The following is a 21,481-nucleotide window of genomic DNA, read 5'->3' on the forward strand; positions in this document are numbered from 1 at the left end:
GTATTTTAACTTGTTATTAACTCACCTTAAACTTATGCAGGTACCGACATCTTTGGGCTCTCAGGGGTGAGCTGCCGGCTGGGGCTGATCGTGTCTTTCGCGGAATCCCAGCGGCAGCGGGCGCCATCTTGGCTTGGGCTTAGCTTCCACCACAGCCCTGCCACTCCCCCGCCGCTCCGCCCCTATTTAGGAGCGCGTTTCCTTTCTCCCCTCGTGTCTGACCAGTGACCCGGTGGCAGTGGGTTGATTGGTCGGTTGCTTGGCGAGTTGCTGCTTCCCTAATCTTTCGCCCCGCTGACTGCGAGCGGAGGCGATACCTTGGCTAAAATTGTATTTTAACTTGTTATTAACTCACCTTAAACTTATGCAGGTACCGACATCTTTGGGCTCTCAGGTGTGAGCTGCCGGCTGGGGCTGATCGTGTCTTTCGCGGGCTCCCAGCGGCAGCGGGCGCCATCTTGGCTTGGGCTTAGCTTCCACCACAGCCCTGCCACTCCCCTGCCGCTCCGCCCCTTTTTAAACAGGCAACATGAGGCAGCGCAGCGGACGAGCGCAGTGGGCGCGACGGAGGCGCGCCGAGGTTAAGCCCGTCTGCGCCCGTCCGCGGCCGGCCGGGGCTAGGGGCACGAGATGCTGCTGGTTTTTTCTCCTACTCTCCGTCTCAGCTATGCACTTATTGGACCCCCGGCTGTATTATCCCCTCTACTTCTACCTTACTACAACACCTTGGCCTATATAGCTCTCCTCCACACTCCCCTCCTGGGTTAGTATCTCATCTAGCCTCATCAGCCCCCACGCCCCCACCTGTCCACCCTTCACCCCCAGCTCCCTCTGCCCAGTTGTTTACTACCTCGGCTACCCTCCTGAACACTAGGTCTGCTGTAAGCCATCAATACGAGCTATTTGATTATATCGTTTCAAACGAACCAGATCTCCTTTTTTTTAACCGAGACCTGGTTCAAGACCGACTCCCTGCCCAATGTGCTTGCCGCCTTACCATCGACATATTCCGCCATTCGTGCGGACCGTCCCGAGGGCAAGCGGGGTGGTGGAGTGGCTTTAATTGCTCGTACTGATTTCAACTTTCAAATCCTTCCCTCCCCTCCTATCACCGATGTCGATCTCCTTGTAGCTCGTTCTACTTCCCACCAAACTCCCCTCACTTTTGTTCTTATTTATCGCCCTCCACAGCCTACCCCTTCGTTTCTCCCCGATATCCAGACCCTCTTGGCCACTTTGGTAGTTAACAATTCTTCTGTATTAGTTTTAGGGGATTTCAATTACTGGCCCAATGACCCTGCCGAAAGCCCCCAATCTAAGGAATTCACCTGCCTTATGAAAAGTTTGAATTTTGTACCGCTCATCCACAGCCCCACCCACCTACATGGCCACATGCTAGATCAAATCTGGACACTAAATGTTCCATCCACACCTCCGACTATATTCCCTTGCCCATGGTCAGATCACTCCACCATCACGCTCTCCCTTGCCCTAGCACCCCTGGCCAAACCCCCCCTTCCCAAAAATACCTGGGTTCGGAAATGGGGTAAGGTAGACATGCCCTCCTTCTGCTCAGCCCTGGCCAAGACCTGTCCTGATTTAAACGGCCTGACAGCCGCCCCACAGCTGGCCGCAATTAACAACTGGCTCACGGCGGCAGGTGATGAATTCGCCCCCCTCAAGCGGCTTTCAGTTAAACGGGCCCACGCAGCCAATCGTTGGTTTACTTCCGACCTTAAAGAAAAAAAACTAGCTGCAAGAAGGGCCGAACGAGTCTGGAGAAGAACTTACGACCCTGCCCTAAAAACCATCTACTTGGCCGTTCTGCAAACCTATAAAAAGAGCATCCTGGAAGCAAAAGCCGAATTTTACACCAACAGGATAATGGTTGCAGAGTCACAATCGAAGGAAATCTTCTCCACTGTCCATGAACTTGCCTCATCCACCAGAGCCACTGCAACCATCCCCCCGTCCCAATCCCTCTGTGACTCGCTCAACGAGTTTTTTATAGACAAAGTTGTTAAAATTAAACACAACATCCCCCCGCCCTCCTCCACCTTTTTTGATCCTTCCCCTCCCCCCACCACCGTTAAACTGACTAATTTTCCACTTCTAACCGCTGACACCCTTTTCCCTTTGCTCCAACGGGTCAAATCAGGCTCTCCCCTGGATTTTGCTCCTGCTTGTACTCTCAGGGAAGTCTACTCAGTCTGCCCTACCCCCCCTTTAACCCTTCTTAACGACTCACTCACTCACGGTCACGTTCCCAGTTCACACAAATCAGCGGTTGTCATCCCAATCTTAAAAAAATTGGACGCCGATCCCTCCACTCCCTCCAATTACCGCCCTATCTCACTCCTCCCTTACCTTGCAAAAGTCCTGGAAACTCACATCACTTCTACTCTGAGCACTCACATTGAGGCAAATCATTGCCTCTCCCCCCGCCAAGCTGGTTTCCGTCCCCTGCATTCTACGGAAAAAGTGGTCATCTCAGTCATGGACAAGCTGCGTGAAGGTATCGACATCAACCTTCCGCAAGCCCTGATTCTCCTAGATTTATCCGCCGCTTTTGACACGGTGGACCATACCATCCTCCTTAACCGTGTCAGGGCGGCGGGCATAGAAGGCTTAGCCTTTTCTTGGCTGGAGTCTTTCCTTGCTGGGAGAACACAGGGAGTCCGCTTGTCTGGCTTTGCGGCGGCCTCTCGCAAGGTAGAATGCGGGGTCCCTCAGGGTTCATCACTTTCCCCTCTTTTGTTCAACCTTTACATTTTTCCCCTCATTTTTATGTTACAGCAACTGGAGGTCACCGTGTTTAATTACGCGGATGACCTCCAGTTAATCTTCAATCTGTCCCATTCTTCTTCATCTGCTCTGAATGTTCAAACAACCATGACTCTCATTCAAGATTGGATGAACTGCAGCCACCTCAAACTCAACCCGGACAAGACCGAGCTGGTCTTGACCGGAGGTGGCTGCAGTCCCTGGTCCCCTTCCTTTTGGCCCCCTTCCCTTGGTGCCCCACCACTTCCTGTGTCCAAAGTGAAAACCTTGGGAATTCTTCTTAATCCCCAGCTCACTGTCCACCCGCAAATCAGCTCCATAGTTTCTCCATGTTTCTTTTCCCTTAGAGTAATCAGGAAAGTCTCTCGTTTCTTTTCCCCCTCAGCTTTGAAAATTATCATGTTGGCCATGGTACTCTCCCGTATAGACTATGGAAACATAGTCTATAATGGAGCCCCTGCATACATGATCCATCGATTACAACTGGTGCAGAACCAGGCGGCCCGCCTGATCCATGGCCTACCCAGATATCATCGGGTCACTCCATTACTCAAAACTCTGCATTGGCTCCCTGTGAGAGAGCGTGCCCTGTTTAAACTTGGCTGCCTCACGTATCAGGCCAGATCGGGCACTGCTCCCGAGTTCATCCGTTCTCTCATTAAGCCATACTGCCCAGGCAGAGAACTTCGCTCGGCCCACTTGTCCCTCCTTACCATCCCCCGCTTCAAAAAGCAGAGGGCGGGCGGAGCGAGATTCGCTGTCCTGGCTCCAATATTTTGGAACTCCCTCCCGGTTACTCTACGCACCTCACCTTCTTATCTTTTGTTCCGGAAAAATCTTAGTGCATCATGCAACAACACGTGAATAATTTAGTGAAACTTTTAAAACCATGTCAGGAAGGTATTTATTCATAGAACTAGCGAGGATCTTATTTATTTATTTAAATACTTTATTGTATTAATAATTTGATTATAATGAAAATGCAAACATTGAGATAAAATAATTTCCATGATTAATCATCAGATAAAATAACATACGTAATTCATAATACCGTATATATATCCGTATATTAAAAGCAGTCTAAGCAGGATCTTATCAGCAATCTTTAAAAAAGGAGGCATGGGTGTAAGCCCTATAACATTTACTCAACTCAACTATCTTACACACGAAATATTACAATCGGGTCGTAAAGTGATTTGTGCATTCCTAAGAAAAATAAGGGAAAATGCCTGGTTGTAAGCCCTATAATATTTGGTCAACTCAACTAACTCCCACCTACGGATAGTACATAAAAAAGTGAATTAATACATAAAATACAGAGCTAATTGATAACTTTCTGCAAAACATATGTTGCGCTGCATTACTTGGCCACCATGTTTCTTAATGTCAATGCAGCTGAAATACATCTATACGCCATGTAACAAACGATTTCAGTCTGCAGAGGTTGTAAGTAGCTTAGGGCAGGCCCACATCTTCTTATATATTGACTGCCCTATGTAAAGGAATTTAAAACAGTTTCCATGGTACTTCATAGTTCGTAGAAAAAAAGAAGTGTAATGTGGATTGTGCACACTCAACATCAATTAGGCTGGGCACAAAGTCCATTTCACTAACACGTCTCTAGGATAGGAAACCAGACCAGGAGGTGAGCGATGCTAACGCGAAACCTGATTGGGTGGTGCCTGTGATGATGGGATGGCACAAAGTACAGTTAGCGCTCTAAACAATTTGTGGTGGTTAAAAGTTGGTGAAGCACCATCCTTCTCTTACTGCACTCAAGGGCTTCTCTACTCATTAGCATTGTAAGGAATTCGGTTTTAAAGCAAGTTTTGGTTGGCGAGCTGATACTCTGAGAGTTGTTAAAGAGTTCCAAGCACCCTATCAAGGAGACAGTGGCAGCCGGCATAGGTTAGAGCGGTGAGGCAGAGCAGGGGTGGGGGTCGGGGTAATTCGGCAAACGAAAGAAGTAAAATGAAATAAAATAAAAAATAAGACCACTTACCTTGCGCTCGCTGCATTGCCAACTCAGCGATGCGCAGAGCGCAAAGTCGTGGTTTTATTTATTCTTAAACTTACCTGACCCCCACCCCAAAGCTCTTACCTTTGCCGGCCTCAACCTCAAGCAGAGTTAATCCCTTACACATGTCAACCATGGAATGTTACAAACTTTATCAAGCCTCAAACAATTGGTAATCAGAGCTTGATTAAGCAGTGTTTCTGATTTTGACCAGATAGAAAGCCTTAACGTGAAGGGTGCAAGTTTCATCTGGTCCTCGATATACGATAGCCTCCTTTCAAGCACAGGTGGGTACACTAGGGGGGACAGATAGCAACCTTTTTAGAAAGGCATTTTCACCCACCTGAATATGTATTGTGTCAGAAACTCCCCAAATCCCCACACCATACATAGATACAGAGATACATCTGCCTTATAAACATCAATCATCGCATTCAAAGGTTTGGAGCCAAGTTTAGCAGAAAACTTAAAAACTGCAGCAATAGACCAGACAATTTGGATCTTCCTGGCGTTCGCCAGATGCATCCAGGTGCCTTTGTTATCAAAGAGATCCTCTGGTATGTGAAAGTCGGCAGACAAATTGAGCTAGTCTTATTAACACAATGAGATCTCAATCTTCTAGGAGACCGACCACAAGCCATGGTATAAGGTTTAGGTTTGTAAATGGACAGACCCAGTTGATTCATGGACAAAGCAAAGTTATGTAACTTCTGTAGCCTTTCCCCTGTTCTGGAAAGTATGGCACAATCCTCAACATATAACAGAGCCGGAAGTCGCCTTGCTCCCACCCTAGGAGCCTCATTTATGAAAAGTGACGCATCGCTGCGTGAAAACAGCGTTGCGTCACTTTTCATTGTGCCCTCCTTGGGACATACTGGATGCATCATATTTACAGTATGACGCATCATGTCGCGAGGAGTTACAGATACGTCAGTGTTGGCGCAAAAATGACGCATTGCTGGAGTGTGTCACGAAAGTGACGCAACTCCATCAATGGGTCATTTCACATGGGCAAGTCCTATTTCAAATGTGACTGCGTCAGTCTTACGCCTGCTGTGAGGCAGGTGTAAGGTATTGACGCATTTGCATCCTAGAAGTGATGCAGTGAAATCTCAGATTTCACTGCGTCACTTCCACTAGGCTTACTTGCGTCAGAACGCCCACCCTGCATACATTAAACCTGGTGCAGGTATAATGTGGCGCAGGGTTTTACAAAGTGACGCATCTACCTAGATGCGTCACTTTGTAAATATGACCCAGCATGGCGCATTTTTTACCGTGCTGGTGCGTCACAAAAAGAGTTGCACCGACAGCGCAAAAGTGACGTAAGGGCTCGTAAATAAACCCCTGGGTGTACCAGCCTCTACAATTAATAGAGATGACTCGAGATCATTAATGTAGAGGCAAAAAAGAAAGGGGGGGGTCAGAAAACATCCTTGTCTGACCTCATCTTAATCTTAAAAATATTCAGATTTTACAAACACATCAAACTGTAGCTGATTGTCCGCTAAAAGCAAAGCTATTCATTGGCTGGGTAAAGTACTCAGAAACCTCAGTTGTGATGCTCTATATAAGACATAATCGCAGTTCGAAGAGTATTCTGGGTGGGTAACAGCCCCGACGGGGAGAAAGGGGATTGTGTTGTAATTAGTTTCAGGGATCCACAGCTGGTTGTTTTTTTACCTCGGAGACTGACATATACAGGTGCAGGAGCATTGCAGAGTAGTAGCAAGGCAGCTCCTCTTGCCTCCTTTTTTAGGCCTAGCAACTTTATGACCCACTGCAGCTGTCTCACCAGTGTTAATGGTTAGGCCGCCAACCATTGAGATCCCCAACTGATGTACCCCACTCAAGCAGGTTGACTGACTTATAAGCATAAAGGGTCCCGTAAGGATATGGAACCCAGAGTAACCGGGCCCAGTATTAATGGAAAGGAAATCTCCAAAGAAGCTCTTAGTCTTTCCACTAACGTGAATGGAGGCAAAGAAAAATAATTGTTTGCTGGGGCCTGGTGTTCTGTGCATAGCTGCCCCTTAGGGCTCTGAGAGTCACCAAGAGTGATGGAGAAGGTAAGGATGTGTAGATCATGCTACAAGCAGGCCATAAAGAAAAGGGAGAATGTTATCAGGCAGGAAGCCTGGGAGCAACTAATTGAGGCCAGCGATAAGAACGATGTATCTAATTTTTGCAAAATTGTAAATACTCCTTTTTTGAAGATAACCATAATACAAACACAGACACGATCCTTCCAGCGAATCTCTGAGTGTCACATTTTGCAAGGTATATCACAGCACCACGTTGCCAGATAGATTTGTCAGAAATGCTTTGAATGACCTAACTGGAAAACAGGGTTTTCCCGAAATTACTCTAAAGGAGGTAATCTTGGCAAATGAACAGAGTCCAAGAAAGAAAGCAGCAGCTCAGGATGGGAACCTATTGATTTGTTTAATCATAATACAGCTCTATGGGCCCCATTATACTTAACGGCCTGAGTTATGCAATACGTGCTGGACCCACTAGATTATGATGTAACTCAATCATTGCCCCTGTCTTCAAGAAGGGTGACCAAACAGACTCCTGATGTTATCGCTCCATCTCCTTTATTGATTCCCCCGCCAAAGTGTTCGGCAGAATTTTATTAGATGAATTGGAGTTTTGGGCTACCGAGAAATGTATACTTTCTGATGCACAGTACGGGTTTAGACAAGGCTTGGGGACTATCGTCCAATGCTTGAATATTCACCTATAATCAGCAAATACCCCAAGGTGAAGAGGGACTGTAAACACCTATCATTCATGGATTCCAGTTCTGTTTTTGATTGTGTTGATCAAGTCAAATTTTGAGGGAGGATGTTAAAAATAAGATTAGAACATTGGAATGTTGGGAGCTCCATTGAAAACAATGAAGTGTTCCGGGCTTATAATGGCTGGTATAAGCCTGGAGCTCCAACATTCCAATGTTTCTTTGTTCACAGCTCTGACTGCGAACAAAGGCTTCCGGGAACCTGAGGGGATTCCAATCCCCTCACACTCCCAAAAGACTTTTTTTTCATTTTTTGTTAGAACATTCTGCCCTCTAGTGGCAGAATGTTCTAATAGCCTTATAGCCTTTCTTAGCTGGGCTATACCGCCTCCTAAAGTCCCCTTCAATGCTGGAGACGGCCTTAAATAGTCGGTATAGCCCTCTACGGCGGGCTGTAAGGCTATAGTGGATCCCCAGACTGTGAACCTGTTGACTCAACGTCATGTGGATGTGACGCGGTGTGTCAGGTATGGCCCCAAATGTGAGTGCACCACCCCAAGGTGCTGACAATGGGTGAATCCAGCGGAAACAACCACCACTAAATCTTTAATGAGAAATAGTAACCCAAAGGTTCCCTGTGGTAGCATTTATTGTCACAACCTATGCAGTAAGCGCCCTAATTTGCCCAAACTTACAGGGCCTTTGCTGTAATCATTTATTCATTGTTGAGTCTATTCCTCTAAGTAGGGAACGAATAGGGGCAATTAGCGGCCTGAGGAAACCCGCTGAAGTCTTAATCTGTTTATTTACCACATTACTTTCAGTGAATTCAGGATTTAGTGCTCGGCATGGAGCAGATCCTGGCTCACGGTGCCTGCTGTGGGATGGTAGACTAGTCACTAATTAAGGTGGCCATTTGATTCCAACATGTGCTTTCCTTGGGTGATTGTTCACCTGGTGCCAGGGGCCTTTTCGCTTTTTGACGATGGAGGGCCCAGTGGTCACCACTGTTAGATGATCTGTTATTAAATGTAATTATTACATTGCCAGTGAAAATACAGGGATTGGAAGTCTCACCCATCTGTACACGTGGAGTGGGTTCGTTAACTAAGCTCCCAGTAGTAATGTTTACGGTTGACTCTTTGACCATCACCTTTGATGTTGCTTTTTTAATTGCCTCCAGTCTTTCTTCCGCGGACTCAATTTGGTTTAATTGCACCCATAGCATTGATTTAAAAACTAGTAATTAAGGCTGTTGTTGGACGACCCATAGAGGCATGGATAAACCGACAGATTTTCTCTTACCCATAGTTTCTGTTTACAGACAACCGTGGCACCAGGGGAATAAACCGTTGTAAGATCTAAGAGACGTGGTCCAACCTCTTTCAACCACGAACGGGTGCAGATGGGCCCACTCTTGGCCTGCCTACTTGCCCGGGTGCGTCCCTCACCTCGGGGATCCACAGCGGGTTTTGATGCCCCCACCCTGCGTAGGCAATTATATCTCCACCACCCAGTCACCTGGCGAGGCCTGGGTTCGGTTTAAAAGGTTGACATGTCTGTATGAGGTCAAAGTGCATATGTTAAAAAGCATGCAATTTTAGCGCAGAATCGAAGTCGAGTCCTGTTCTATTCGGCCATGTTATGGCCCAATTTATGGACTAATGCTAACACCATGTGAACCAATCAATCAATCAATCAATCAGGGTTTTGTAGAGCGCACTACTCACCCGTGAGGGTCTCAAGGTATTGAGGGTTGGTGTGAGCAGCTCCGTTGGGGTCCTTCGAAGAGCCAGGTCTTGCGGTCCTTCCTGAATTGGTGCAGTGTTGGGCTCCGTCGGAGGTGGAGAGGGAGTTTGTTCCAGGTCTTGGCTGTGAGGTAGGATAAGGATCTTCCACCTGTTCTGTTCCTGTAAATACTTGGGATGGTGGCTAGGGGGAGGTCGGCTGAGCGGAAAGAGACTCGGTTTAATCAGGTCCAAGCTGGGAGTGGTCATTATTCGAGGTTTTATTGCACTAATCTGGGTTTAGGATTGATGTGCAGGGGAGAGGGGGAGGGGGGGGTAGCTGTGCGTTGTTTATCAGTTGTCAATCCCCACTGGACACAGGCGCTTTCTTTCACCCGGTGGATGCTTTACTCAGGGTTTTACACCGCCTCTTACCTTATGGTCAGTTTCAGGTGGACATCTGCACCGCCACTAATGTCTTTATTTTGTATGTTGGGCACCTTACACAGTAAAGACTGCAAACTAAGTAGTAAAAAATTTTTTTTTTTTAAAGCAAGCCTTTGCCATCCAATGTGTACAGGACCTGGACCTGTGCGCTGCTGTGATTTAGGAAGGGGTTAAGACGCATCTCTTTAAATATCACATCTTCAGTTCACTGTGCACTCCCCTCAGAGCCCAGCTTCCTTTCTTGATGTGTGTCTTGGACCTCTGGAACCTTTTGTCTAGGTGCACGCTATAGAAATACCACAAACATGCGTGCACGAATACATACATGAAGAGCTCAGTTTCTACAAATACGCTTAAATGCCGTCGTGAGATGGGGTGGGGGTTGTAAATGATACAGTTACATTATTAATGTCATATATAGGTTTATAGGCGCCATCGGTATTTAAATCGAAGACATACTGGCGAAGTGCAACAAAAAGACGCAAAGCTTTACATTTCCTGTGTTTCTTTTATTTCCGAGTTGCTGCCAGAGCTTTAATCGGTGAAACCTGCTTTGAACTGCACAAAGTTGTGCTTTAACGTTTTTTGTGAGTCCTTCTAGACCCCACAACAACCAACCCCCTGAAATCCATTAAGTTTTTACCAAAGAACGAGATTTAAATGAATTCCTATTGGATTATTTCGCTTAAAATAGCAGAGAGGGCTTGAGAGCTGTGCCAGGGAGCAGAGGGGTCACTGATAACAACAGCCAGGAATGCCTGGCACAAATGAGGTATCAGCTCGACAGTGATATCAGAAGTGCCTCGGGGAGGGGGTCTGTCCCAGGAAGGCCCCCGCTCCTTACAAGGACCTGCTGTTTCCATAGACCCGTCTCCCTCCTGGGGCAGCTCCAGCACCCCTCACTTCTTCCCGCCGCTCACCCAGAGGAGGCCGGTCGCCATCCGCAGGTACTGTTCTGAGATCTGTTTATTCATGCTTTTTAGTTTAGCGCTGTATACCACGCGGGAGCTTCACAGCACTGGTCTCGAGTGCCACTGTGTTCAGTGGTGCATAATAATATTTCATATTTGTAATGCATGCGTCAAGGCTGATCTATCTTTACAGGCTTATAATTATGCAAACCGCTGGCACTTATTTATAAACTGTAGAAGGATGAAGGCCCGGGCGGGCCCTGACGGGATTCGAACCTGTGATCAACAGGATACAAACTGGGGGGGGGGGGGTGGCTTTCTCCTCACCTCGACTTACCCTCAGCGCCGCCCTAATCAAATCCTGCTTTGTGGGATCTTGTCTTCCTGAGGCACCAGCCTGTTATAAGAGCACCGCGGGCTCCAGGTAATCATGTGCCCTAAGCAAAAAGCTAAAAACCAAAATAAAGTTTGCTCTCAAAAAGCCCACATTGCCACAGTAGTGCATGCCCTGGAAGGAACTATTTTGTGTGTTGATGCGCTCCTTGTGAAAGGGCAGATTGCCGTCCCACATTGTGAAGTTAGCCAATGGCTGAAGTGGACTGACACATCAACCAGTGCTACAGCGGGCAGAAGAAAAATGTGAATGGTGCATTAACAGACCAATGGATGGAGGAGGCCGGCAGAAATCCCATATTACTGATTAAATTATTAGGATTATTTTATGTTAGTAAAATCGAAAGGTCTTGGCTAAAGCAAGCCTTAAATCCAGGAAGAGAGGGCACATAAATGGACCCTTCTATTTGTGGTTCGCCCTCACTGCTATAACGCTGATATGCCACCTGGAGCCTGCTTTCGTGATACTCCATAGGTCCAGGACTAACCTTGCCCCCTCGGGTGCCTGCCCCCCCAATATGCTCTTTAATAGAATGGGCTTCCGTGTTGGTCCTGAAAATAAACTGCTCAATCTCTGTCTAACCTCTTTCTTGTTGTGACCCAGGCGTAACAAAGCTTGTCACCAGCAGTTGTAATTGCATATAAACTATATAATTCCCAATACAGGAAATAATATATAATTGTGGCCTAAAAATTGTTTAGTATATTTCAATCTAAAAATATAGAGATATTATTACAAAACGCAAGGGTATATTCACAAGAACGTGCGATAACTACCGCCAAAGTAATTTATCAGCAGAAAAGTTAGCACTGCCTCACCCCGATTTTTTTCGCCTTGATAGCATGGTATTCACAAACCCACGCTACAGGGCGATAAATACAGTGAACGACAGAGAAAACAGGCGACAACAACAACGCAATGGCGATAGTTATTCCTGCATTAGCATGCGATAGCTGTGGATTGACACATCAGCGCCAGATAACTCACCTTTCTCAAGCCAGGCAATATCACATTGCGAACATGGCCCTACAAATATTAGGATGTGAGGGTTAGGATGTCAAGTGAATAACAAATGCACGAGACATTGTCTGGTTCATTTAACATTTGGCATGCTGCCTGAAAGACTGCGGTGTCAACAGAGGCCCTTTCCCCGACCTCTGTACCCCCGCTCTAGTGAAAGAACCTGCCAGCCAGCACCTACAAGTGATAGATGGAAATGCATTCATGGGTGAATGCTGAGGGGTTGGCAGGTCATTAAAAAATATGGCGGGGGCTGGGGGTGGTGGTGGTGGGTGTTGTGACCCTCATGGGTATCAGAGCTGCATGATCATTGCCTCCATGGCATCTGTGGGTCTTTAGGTGTAGCTCTTGGCGGGCTCCCTTTCATGCTGTGGGTAGTCATCTTGCTTAGCACCAGCAAAAGGCAGGTGTAAAATTGCTCTGCTACCCCGGTTTATCCCCTGTTTTTGCTTCACTTCGTACATCTGGCAGTTCGTGCATCTCATTACGGCTAGTTGGTGGTGTCCTCGGAGATAAATTTGGGGGCATTTATCGCGGGAATACTGGTGTTGTCTGAAGTTTGCACCAGCTTGTGAATGGGGTGTTAAATCTATCTCCACCTTTGCTGCGTTAAAGAGGAGATAAATCAGTTAACTCCTTGTGAATATGCCCCATAATGTGTTGTGAAAGAGAATGTGCTTTAGTGTTTTTTTTTGTAGTGATGTAACACTAATACACGTTTATCATACACTATATTAGGTTATGCGTTGTATATTATGACGCATAAGATCCGACAATGTTAGATATGATACAATGGTATGTTATTGCTGAGTATTGATTTCCACATTAGTCACACATTTGTTTGTGTTGAGAGCTCAGGCCTCAACAGGGCAAACCCTTCCGGTTCTAGATTTCCTGATGGCTCTTGCAGGGGTGGGTTCTCTCCCTCCATGAAAGTTGTAGAAAGGTAAGAGGTAGAGATGCTTTCGAGTGACATATTAAGGAATATCCTGCACGTGCGGCTGTCTGCACACCACTAATATTTACCTCTCTCCTTATATCTGGCACCCTGTTTATGGACAGAGGCAATAGAAAACATCTTTAAATTAAAAGCTCTATTCTACAGATTTTTTTGTGGTGGATTAGGAGTCCTTGGTTCTGATTCTTAGCCACTACATTAAAAAAGTGTGACTGTCAGCAAATGGGAAATTGAGTTTCTAAGCTGCTGTTCTGAGCAGTGCAGTCCACTGAGACCTTATGGGTGAGTAGTCTCGCTCTTTGAGAACCCTCATTGATTGATTGATTGAGGACAAGTTGTTCCTCCAGATCCAGGCGTTCCGGGCCTAGGCAAGGTAATGTAGAGAGAAAGTAAAGCAGTCAGATGGTGGTGTCACACAATTTTGGAGGTCTAAATAATGGTAAGAATGTGAAAGAAACAGTGGGCCAACTTGCATTGTACATTCTGCTAGATTACAATTGCCACATTTTGCACGATTGTTCAGCGGCGGCTCCTCCGTTAAGGCGTTGGAGCGCCACCCCACTGCTTTCTGAGCAATGAATAAAGGAAAAATAAAATGATAATAAAACATGGTGTTATGATTTTATTATTCCTTGCTAAGCCCGGTATGCCTATGCTAGGGTGGGGCAATCATGATTGACACTGGGAGGCTGGGAGGAGGAGTGGTACGCACTGTTACAAGTATGCATGTCTGTTTGCCCAGCCGTCTTAGGCCGGCCTAACAGACATACATACATAGGTTTATCCAACCCAGCTGTAATTCACAACCAGGTGGAGAAACAGCACAGACTCCCTGTGCATGAGCAAGCATCAAACCAGCCTGTTCAGGCCAATCCTCACATTGCTCGCATGCTAGGTATAGCATGAGAGTAGCGTCTGGATTGGTTGAGAAATATGTGATGTTTCCCATGGACTGGTGAGAGCAGGAGAGCAGGGGAGCACTGAGGCTTGAGGCAGCCAGGAGTATCAGGCACATTTTTATTTTATTTTAACTGCCCCGTGATCTCCCCCCTTTCTGCTCCTGCACTCCACCCGCCCCACCACTTTTTATTTTATATCGGCCAACACTGCTATTGTCCGACTTTGAGTTCATAGGTAAGATCCAACCGTCAGACATTCCTCCCAGTAAAGTCTGGCAGGTCAAACCTGGTGAAATTTACTGGTAGATACATGGCCGTCAAACACCAGGGCATGTGGAGTTTTTTGTGGTAATCACCAAAATATTCATATCATTCCCAATTTCAATAGGGAACCTCATAATTGGCGTTATTTGGATGGTCTGTCAAACTCAGGAGTCATGAGTTGGCCAAGTATTGGACTGCATGTGACACCCTTACATATCACATGCAAGCACGCCCTTGAGTGTAGCTGTCCATTATATCGCGTGCAAGCATGCCCTTGAGATCAGCTGTCCATTATATCGCATGCAAGCATGCCCTTGAGTGCAGCTGTCCATTATATTGCGTGCAAGCATGCCCTTGAGTGCAGCTGTCCATTATATCGCATGCAAGCATGCCCTTGAGTGTAGCTATCCATTATATCGCAGGCAAGCATGCCCTTGAGTGCAGCTGTCCATTATATTGCATGCAAGCATTCCCTTGAGTGCAGCTGTCCATTATATTACGTGCAAGCATGCCCTTGAGTGCAGCTGTCCATTATATTATGTGCAAGCATGCCCTTGAGTGTAGCTGTCAATTATATCATGTGCAAGCATGCCCTTGAGTGCAGCTGTCCATTATATCGCATGCAAGCATGCCCTTGAGTGCAGCTGTCCATTATATTATGTGCAAGCATGCCCTTGAGTACAGCTGTCCATTATATCGCGTGCAAGCATGCCCTTGAGTGTAGCTGTCCATTATATCGCGTGAAGCATGCCCTTGAGTGCAGCTGTCCATTATATCGCATGCAAGTATGCCCTTGAGTGCAGCTTTCCATTATATCGCGTGTAGGCACACCCTTGAGTGCAGCTTTCCATTATATTGCGTGCAATCATGCCCTCAAGTGTAGCTGTCCATTATATTGTGTGCAAGCATGCCCTTGAGTGCAGCTCTCCATTATATCACATTCAAGCATGCCCTTGAGTGCAGCTGTCCATTATATTGCGTGTAAGCATGCCCTCAAGTATAGCTGTCCATTATATCGCATGCAAGCATGCTCTTGAGTGTAGCTGTCCATTATATCGCATGCAAGCATGCCCTTGAGTGCAGCTGTCCATTATATTGCGTGCAAGCATGCCCTAAAGTGTAGCTGTCCATTATATCGTGTGCAAGCATGCCCTTGAGTGTAGCTGTCCATTATATCGCATGCAAGCATGCCCTTGAGTGCAGCTGTCCATTATATCACATTCAAGCATGCCCTTGAGTGTAGCTGTCCATTATATTGCGAGCAAGCATGCCCTTGAGCGCAGCTGTCCATTAATCGCGTGCAAGCATGCCGTTGAGAGCAGCTGTCCATTATATAGCATGCAAGCATGCCCTTGAGTGCAGCTGTCCATTATATTATGTGCAAGCATGCCCTTGAGTGCAGCTGTCCATTATATCGCATGCAAGCATGCCCTTGAGTGCAGCTGTCCATTGTATTGCGTGCAGGCATGCCCTCAAGTGTAGCTGTCCATTATATCGGGTGCAAGCATGCCCTTGAGTGCAGCTGTCCATTATATCGCATGCAAGCATGCCCTTGAGTGCAGCTGTCCATTATATTGCGTGCAGGCATGCCCTCAAGTGTAGCTGTCCATTATATTGTGTGCAAGCATGCCCTTGAGTGCAGCTGTCCATTATATCGCATGTAAGCATGCCCTTGAGTGCAGCTGTTCCTTATATCGCATGCAAGTATGCCCTTGAGTGCAGCTGTCCTTTATATCGCATGCAAGCATGCCCTCAAGTGTAGCTGTCCATTATATTATGTGCAAGCATGCCCTTGAGTGCAGCTGTCCATTATATCGCATGCAAGCATGCCCTTGAGTGCAGCTGTCCATTATATCGCATGCAAGTATGCCCTTGATTGTAGCTGTCCATTATATCATGTGCAAGCATGCCCTTGAGTGCAGCTGTCCATTATATCGCATGCAAGCATCCCCTTGAGTGCAGCTGTCCATTATATCGCATGCAAGCATTCCCTTGAGTGCAGCTGTCCATTATATCGCATGCAAGCATTCCCTTGAGTGCAGCTGTCCATTATATCGAATGCAAGCATGCCCTCAAGTGTAGCTGTCCATTATATTATGTGCAAGCATGCCCTTGAGTGCAGCTGTCCATTATATCGCATGCAATATGCCCTTGAGTGCAGCTGTCCATTATATCGCATGCAATTATGCCCTAAAGTGTAGCTGTCCATTATATCGCGTGTAAGCATGCCCTTGAGTGCAGCTGTCCATTATATCGCATGAAAGCATGCCCTTGAGTGTAGCTAACCATTATATCGCATGCAAGCATCCCCTTGAGTGCAGCTGTCCATTATATCGCATGCAAGCATGCCCTTGAATGCAGCTCTCCATTATATCACATTCAAGCATGCCCTTGAGTGCAGCTGTCCATTATATCGCATGCAAGCATGCCCTTGAGTGCAGCTGTCCATTATATTGCATGCAAGCATGCCCTTGAGTGCAGTTGTCCATTATAGACCAAGCCTTGGATTTGAAACTGGATCAGAGCATCAGACTCCATGCTTTAAGTTGAGAATGAGCATGCACATGATAGCTCACTGGCCTGGATCTCGAAGTAACAGACCTCCAACATCATACATGCATGATTGATGTGAAGTGTCAGCCTGATCCTGCACAAAGTTGATGTGGAAAGGGTGTCACTAAACCCGCACAAGTCCACACATCATGCTGTTGCTTACAGCCCATTATCCAGTGACTGCGCTGTGATTGCAGCATGTGAATGCAGTCATATGTGATCTGTAATGCAATATATTTCCTGGACTTATTGCAGAAACATGCTGCCCCCCATTGAGACCAATGCAAAGTTTTGGGGGTGGGGGTAGGGGTAGGGGGAAGTAGGCAATTCATAGTCTGTCAAATACTAGATCCAGGAACATGTGGTGTTACTCGGTCAATACACCGGATTGGGCCAGAAGGTGTGTCTGAGAGCAGGGAACACAGTGCTACACTACACCAGAAAGGGTCAGTCCGTGCAGTATAAGCGGTCTCGCGCTCGCTCTCTCCCATCTCTGTACTCCTACTCTGTTGTCAATCCCACCCTCCTAGTATGCAGCGACACTCCTCTTCCTGCAACGACAGTGGTGTGGTGGCTTGGTTCTCCCACTCAAAGGAAAGTCCTGTGGCTCACCATATCCTTTACTGAGCACTGTTGTTTTCCAGAATCAGAACTGTGCTGTACTGGACTTGGAGGGTGACGAGGACGGGAGGAAGGCACGGATGGTGACAGGTATTGGAAGTGTGACAGGGGCCAAGAATGTGACAGGGACTAAGATTGTGACTAAGACTGAGAATGTGACAGGGACTAAGATTGTGACAGGTACTAAGATTGTGGCTGGGATTGGGATGGTGACGGAGACAGACAAGGTGATGGGAACCAGGAATATGATAGTGTTTGGAAGTGTGATAGCGATAAACAGGGTAATAGGGCCTGTGAGCCTGGCAGGTACTATGAGTGTGGCAGAGACAGGAAGTGTGTCGGTGGGGTTGGCTAGGACAGGGAGGGTGAAGGAGACCAATAGGGGGATAAGAGAGGGAGTGTGACAGGGTCTGGAAGTGTACGGATAGGGAAGGGGTAGAGACTGAGGGTCATATTTATCAAAGGGTTGAGTCACTTTAGCACCATGCACTGGGGTGCAAAAGCAACACAACCCTTAAGATGCGATTTATCAAGCCGCACAAGGCCACATGGCCTGGCTTTGAGTGGGTTGGTAAATCCGCCCCCCCCTGGTGTGTGTCTGGGGCCAAGGCTGACACTGACAATGAAGGCTGTTGTGCACTTGCAAAGTGCCCCCAAGTACTGGTTTGGACTGGACCAGGGGAGAACAAATACATATGCACTGTAAGTACTGGGGCTGTTTCCCCATGCCTGTTGAACCTTTTGAACTTCTGGAACTTAGTGGGAGCTGGAAGAGACTGTGTGGGACCAGGGGGGATTGGTGTGCTGCCAGGGAACCGCCATCTGGACTTTTCCGGTGTGCTGACCTGAGCCTGCCCCCCTGCTCGGGGCCCCCAGTCATCCCTAGGGCTGTGTGGCTGGCTCTGGGTAAACTCATCCCAGCCTGTGGGGCGCACTTTGGATTGTGCGCTTTTCACATCTGTTGCGTAAGATTGGGCTCCTGCTGCAGAAGAGCGCATGGAGCGCTTCCTTTTCACAGTGCCCTCCCGTCACCAGAAGTGCAGGCTCAGCACTGTCCACTTACTTTCCTGAGTTCACGGAGTGTGCTCAATCTCCCACTGGCGGGTGCAGTATGTTCGCGCCGTAAGGGAAGAACAAAGCCGCCGGAAGCCAGGCGGCAGTTGCCTGGTTGTGGGCGGGGCTTTAATCAATGAAGCAGAGGGCCCCATGTGTGGCCGGAGCAGTGGGAGAAGCCTTGATGGGGTCTGACATGCTCTGCGTCTTGTTTTTGGCTGGAAGCCAGGCGGTTGTTGCCTGATTGTGGGCGGAGCATATGGCCACAAGATGGCCAGTGGAGAAGGGAAGCTGACTGAGGCTTCGCTCCATGTCTTGAAGACCACCCGGAATGAGGGTGAGTCCAGGGATCGCGGACAGCTGCCCTTGGGGTTATTGCCTTTGTGGGGGACCATGTGAGGTCTTCCTGCACTAGGGGGCATTGCGCTGCCTTTTGGTAGCATTGCAGAGATTACTGCATGCACAAGACCCAGAGAGGTCTTCCCCACATTTGGGCTTGCCAGCAGCTGCACAGCGCCAATCGCAGCAGCTGCCAATTGCCAACGCTGTTGAGAGCTTTTTCATGCTCCTGGGGCCATCGCGGGTCAAACCCATGACGGGCTCCCGCTGCAGTACTTTCGCAGCTGTGCCACAGACCAGCGAGCAGCTGCCTCTCTCTGTTGTGGGCAATCTGGTGAAACAGAATTTACCTATCTACACTCTACAGGTCACAGCTATGGTGCACTGTTGAGGATGTTTTTGCATAATGTGCTATGCAGAGTACCGTTCCTACCAGGAGTTTCCTGGTTGGGGACAACTGTAATGGTTGTGACTACAACATGTGCACTGCTGTTGATGGTTATGCCCAATGCTTTGTGCTAAGTACAGTTTCTACCAGTAGTTACTGATTGCACTACCTAACTGTGATTTAAGTGTTTATGACAGTGGCCCGATTGGTCTAATGATTTATGTAATCCCTGTAAAGTCATGACAAGTGCCTGGTGGCACAGTGTATATATGTGATGGTGTTCTAATGTGTATCATGGATAATACAAAGGCTATTTTTTATATAACCTTGTGTGGAGTTTCTTTTGTGGTGTGCCTAGAGTGTCACTGCTGTGTGAGTGTGTTGCGCAAACACTTTGCACATTGCCTCTCGGATAAGCCTGACAACTCTGCCAAGCTACCAAGGGGGTGAGCAGGGGTTATCTTCAGCGTGTAACTCCCTTGCTCTGAATAGAGTGGCGGTTTCTGCCTGGCTTAGGCACAATGCCTAGCCAACCAGTAATCCCATTTCTAAAAGTTGACCAAGGGTATGACAAAGAGGCATCTCAGGGTGGAGCTCCCCCAGCGGGTAAAGGAGGACCTGGAGCAGTGACCCGCCTTCCTAGCTATCTTTAATGGGCTATTGATGTGGCGTGGGCCATGGGTAACAGCCAAGCAATTAGAGCTATTTATAGATGCCGCCATGAGCAAAGGCTTTGGGCCATACTGGGCTCTGCATGGACGCCGGCCTGGTGGCCAGACTCCTGGCACAAAACAGGGGTCATCAAGAACAATACACTACTTGAGCTCTTCCTCATCAACGTTGCATTTACAAATTGGAGGGACAGGATCTCCAACAAGCAAATCACGCTGTGGGCGGACGACAATGCGGGCCTTGAAATTAGGGACTGTGAAATGCCCAGTGGTGGTGGGACTACTATGACTGCCAGCTAAGAGCTAACATAGTGATTAGAGCCAAGGATGTGTCAGGATGTGATAATTCCATGTCTGATGCGATGTCTCGTTTTCAATGGCAACGTTTCAGAGAACTGGTACCACACATGGATGAGAGCATGAGGCCCATGCCTGAACAGATGGGGGCCCGATGTACCTGACCTAAGGATTCTAGTGGAGAATGCATTGGCCCCCAGGGTCCCAAGATGGAGCAAATGTGTTGTAAGTGTTGGGACATCTTCCAAAAGGTCACCAGTGCAGCTGGGCACAGTTCGGTGGCAACTGGGGATGTGACCGAATTTATCCATTGGGCGGTCAAGGTGGGAAGAAGTATGGCATTGACAAAAGCCAACCTCAGCGCAATATCACATTACACAATGCTGGCTACATGGGTGGACCTAGAAAATTAATTCTACTGAAAGACAGCAATGAAGGGGTGGGGAGGATGCAGCCCAAGGGGCAAAGACCACAGACTTTATGCTTAGAAAGCTGCTGGCAGCGCTCCCCCACATTTGCAGTCAGAAGCACCAGATGGTGGTGTTCAGAGCAGCGTTCACCCATGTCTTCTTTGGGGCAAACAGGATGAGTGAGCTGGTTGCCCCTTCCAGATGCAGTCCAGGGACAGCTTGCATGCGGAGGAAGATGTGCACATGGGCCATGGGTACATGACAGTGTACATGCGCTGGTCAAAGATGGACCAGGAGGGGAAAGGTAAAAGCACGTCTCTGGATTGCCTCAATGACATTTCACGCAGTCTGGTGTGTCTCATGTTTAAATGCATGATATTCAGGGTACACAAAGGGTAACTGCTCTTCACGCACCAGGACGGGTCTTACCTAAGTTGTTTCCAACTCTCTGCATTAGTGGGAATAGCAATAGCAAGGCGGGCTTGCCACCCAAGGAGTTTGAATCACATTGTTTTCGCACAGGAGCTGAAACTACGGTGGAGGGTAGTGTGCTAAATGACAAGCAGATCAACCGGCTACGCCGTTGGGCGTCAGGGGTCTTTAAAGGTTACATATGGACCACCGGTATCTAAGACTTTGTTTCTTTTACAGCAAGGCCCACCGAAGGCAGGTGCAGAGTTTGGATCCTGGGCTGTTCTTACGTCGCAAGGGCGCAAAGGTGTGCGGATGCGCACACAGTCTACAAGGGAATTTGGTTACGAAACACGTCATTGACATGGTTGGGGTGTCCAGGCATGCGATGAGCACAATTGCTACCCACCATACAGGAAGTTCTGTTGCACGAGGAAAGCCTATATGTGGTTCTAGTGCACCTGGGGGAGTAAGGACCTGCCAAGCCTGGGGAGAAAAGACTTACTGGGAGCCATTAAAAGTGGTTTGACGCAGTTGCGAGGCTGGTTCGCCCCGCAGACATCATATGGTCTGA

Source organism: Lissotriton vulgaris, chromosome 7 (assembly GCF_964263255.1).
Source record: "Lissotriton vulgaris chromosome 7, aLisVul1.2, whole genome shotgun sequence".
Classification (NCBI taxonomy): Eukaryota; Metazoa; Chordata; class Amphibia; order Caudata; family Salamandridae; genus Lissotriton; species Lissotriton vulgaris.